Below are 4,270 nucleotides of genomic sequence, written 5' to 3'. Positions count from 1 at the left end.
CTGTACAAAATAAGCATTAAAGCCATAGAAGGCATTGAGGAACACCTTTGTTGTCCTCCGTCATCTCACACTTGAAAACCTATAGAAAGGTATAATTGCATGCAGTGCCTCCTAAAACACACACACAAACACACACAGAAATGGGCAATATGCCAAATCCCCTGGGTGTGATGCTCCTTGACCACAAAATCCACACTTAACATCTTAACACCCGAGTAAGCACACCCTCAACACATCCTCAACAAAGACAAAGGACAACTGAGCTGCCACTTTCCTCGCAATTTTGCTTGTATCAGCCTATCCTCTGCCAGTCCCACCTTCACGCGTCTGCTCTTGAAAAAGAACAAAATGATGATTAATGCCATGTTAATGTCTTCCCTCTTATTAATATACAGCTGTAGACTGGAAAGAACAGACTTGTCCCTCCAAAGGGATTTGGAGGGTAGGTAGTGTGTACCTAAGTGTGTGCGCGTGTGTGTGTGTGTGTGTGTGTGTGTGGATGCTGAAAGGGGATTTTGGTGTAGATGTGTGAGGCAGACAGGTGGTGCTGATGGGGCTATGCGATTCACTTTGCTCCTTATTTGCATACATATGACAACCATCTGTGCTAATAGGCCTCTGTGATGTCTCTATTAGGCTCAATGCCACGCTGTTTTGCCTGAGGACCACGGCGTTGTACCAACATTGTGCTCATGTCTGTCGGCTTTATGCAACACACCAGCTGATGCCATCTAGTGAATTGAGATGGGAAGGGATGCTCTGATTTGGTGGGATACGAGTGCAGCAGGAAACCATATGGGCTCCAAACCCGGGTCAAACTGTATTTTTAGCATTTGTTTAGAACAGCTTGTAGTACCAGATAAGTGGTGTTTTCCACATAGGAAATTACAATGAAATTACAAAGATTTAAAAAGTTCGGCTCATTGTGGCCTAAAAATTGACCCTATGATGACTAACAGAAAATATTCCCTGCTGTTTATGAAGACATGTAGTACATTAAGCAGAGACCCTTTTCAAGTATATTACAGCATGCATGTTGTGTCAACCATTGACTGAGAAACAGCATTACCTCGCATCACTGACACACAAATACTTTACCGTGGGAGGGGGTAATCCACATTGAAAGTGAAAATGGAGTGCAATGTTGGATCCACACAACTCTCTCTCAGGAAATTGACATGGAATTACCCATGGTAGCGTTTTAGCCACTCCAGTGTGCTCCAGTACACGTCAGTTCAACTGAATCTTTCAGAATGGTTTTGCAGTTTCAAGGATTTCCCTGAAAATGCAGTATAATCCATTCTTCGACATGCAACCTCCATTATTGGGAGGATGACTGGAGAATACACAGATCAGGTCCAGTGTTAGTTCACACAAAGAAGTAGTGTTTGCAAATATGGTTGGTTCGTATTCCTCATGAGACATACTGAACACTGCAGCGCTTACCTGAATTTATTTATGTCTTAATTGCTTTTTGAAGTCTTAAAACTTATAATTAAAGGTGCCATGTGGCATTTTTAGACACTAGTCGTGCCATGGAGCAATGTACTGGTGAGTGGGTTTGTGGATACACATTCCTGCTGATTGCAGAGAGCCCTAATGCAAACGTGTTGTGCATGCAAGCCATAAAAGAACAAAGAAGAAAAACAGTTACTATCCTGTTCCCTAGAAATTAGGTTTATATATTACTAATTTATTTTGCCAAATATGTTTACTGCCAGGATTATTTTAGTTTAGTTCTTTTTCACTAAATGAAGTATTAGGTTTTGAACCGGACTCAAGACCAAACAAGGATATAAACAATAAGGGTTCCAAAACATTCTGCAACTTGGTGTTGCAAATGTTTTATGAAGAAGGAAATGCTTTCGAGGTCTAAATTTGTTGACCTCCAGGATACCCCAATGCATTCTTGTAAGACACACTGAATGTATAAGAAAACTCCGCAGGGTACCTTTAAAATGAAAATTTGCAATAAAAATATTATAATGTAATAAATAAAAACATACCACCACGGGGCATACGGTCCTAATATTTATATGTAAGGAAATGAATGGTGCTACTCACCACTGACTAAGTAGTTAGACCAGAGGAACAATGGGCCGAAGGGATCCTCTTACAGTGAAACCTAATCTAGAAGACAGTGAACGTATTAGGCACTGAACAAGATTGGTGTAGAAAGGGAAGCAGCAGACAGAGAGGGAGAAAAAGAGAGACAGAGTGCACCATAAGGGAAGACTGCCAACATCAGCACTCTATTTTATTGTAGAGTCCAAGCTATTTTTCAAAAATTTGCTCCAGCTTCTATAGAGGAAACAATTCAGAACTGTATGTCTTGGAGATACATAAAAGTCGCGGAACTTGTTGAGTTGCTGTGGCGCCTGCAAAGTTCCAGGCGCTGCACTTTGAACAATTGTCTGTCTCTGATCCATGCATTTACTAATAAGAAAAGAAACAACAGAAGGGGCAAATTAAATCACGCTTGTTTTCTGCCACGACTCTTCCATCTAACTTCCAAGCAGAGAGAATTGATACCAGAAGATTTGTGAAACTGGAATTTCTGCCCCTTCTTCTACAATACATCAAGTCTACAGTATGGATTTTGACATGGTACTTAGCAATCTAGCCTCTGCTGTTAAATTGTGGTTCTCTGAGTGCTTAACGAGTGTCATGTTAATCATGTCGTCTCTCTTTTTTAACCTTAATTACTTCCTCCAAGTACTTGCTTCCCGACAGCCCAACCCAAAAGCATTATGACACTCTGACATTTTCATTATATTCACGAAGACAAATGAACAGGATCGTTTTAACTTACACTTTGCCAACCTACTGCAGCTCACACAGAGCAAAAATGGAAAAGATGTTGTTCATGTGTTTTGGTATAATTTGTAGTTCACAAGAGTGTGTTGCAATCTTTTGATTTACTTCATCTTGTACTCATGATATCTACAAACTACAGAGACTTAGTCAAACTGAAGTAATCACAATCACGGACAATGTTTCCTCCTCAGCCTCTTTTCTCCTCCTTTCATTTGATCTTCTCTCCTCCTCCACTCCAACCATTGAGCTCTCCTTCTTGCTGATTATTAAAAGCTTGTGTAGGTATGATGAGGTCAATGCAACCATCCCCTAATGTAATTTTCTTCCTTGTGATTCCTCTTTCTCTTTCTACCTCCTCTCCCATATATTCTCCTTCCCCACTGCTTCGTTTTGGCTCCTTAATTTGACCTTCCACCTCCTCCTGTCAGTGCTGACAGCATATGTAGTTGTGATTACTTCAAACCTAGTAAACCTGTTTTCTCAATACCATTCTCTTTTACACCTTCCCTCTTCATTTTTCCTCACATTCTTCTCCTCTCCAGCTCCACTTTGACTGCTCTGCGTTCTCCTCCTCTTCCTCCTCCGGTTGATAAGTGACAGCTTGCGAGAGGTGGGATGAGCTTTGTCTGCAGCTGCTCTATTGGCCCTCTCCATCAGTGGTTTGGTCCAGACAGCAGACTCCCAAGGTGGTAATGACCACTGAACAGATGATGATAATAGCAGCCAGACTAAAGACATCCCATAGCTCATCCTTTTCTCAATTTCACTTTCCTCCTCCCTTTCTCCTTCCCTTGCCTCTTTCTCTCCCTCCAACATGTTTACGGCTCTAAAAGATAAAACACCACTTGGCAGGTTTTCCTCTAGAAAAATAATCACTATGGTGGTTGAACAAGCTTACACAAGGAAGAGGACTTAAGGTTTGCGTTTTTAAAGGGAAGCTAATAAACCACCTGCAACTTTGTTCTCATTCTCACAATCTTCCTCGCCGTATTCACCACCGTGCACCCGTGATGCAAATGAACCAGAAAAAATAATAGATGGAATATTATTAACAACAGCCACAAACTCAACTCTGCCGAGAAGAGATTAAATTGGAGGTCTCCCCACCTTCAACCGCAAGCACCCCTGGGCCTCTCCTTGGCCCTAATCCTGTTGCGTAATGTTTCTTGACGTCATGCCTGGCTGAAAATCAATTAGCAAGAGCTGCAATCGCAGAGAGCAGGAAAACTTTTGGACACCATCCAAGCCACTTCATTTTTTCCTGAATGGGCCAGAATTAAACTCTGCTTGTAGTCCAGTGCGATGTTTTTTTTCCCCCCTGTGTCATGTAGCTAATAGATACATGTTTCAAAAATGTTTTCCTGACCCTTCCACCCCGATGAGCTAATCAGTGCTCATTTTCATCCCACTCTTCTCACTTGACAATCCCTCTACTATAACGCCTCATTTTGTC

Source organism: Micropterus salmoides, unplaced genomic scaffold, assembly GCF_014851395.1.
Source record: "Micropterus salmoides isolate LMB-PRFRI ecotype aquatic unplaced genomic scaffold, ASM1485139v1 Ms_hic_scaffold_21, whole genome shotgun sequence".
Classification (NCBI taxonomy): domain Eukaryota; kingdom Metazoa; phylum Chordata; class Actinopteri; order Centrarchiformes; family Centrarchidae; genus Micropterus; species Micropterus salmoides.
Note: the sequence above shows the minus strand (reverse complement) of the source record.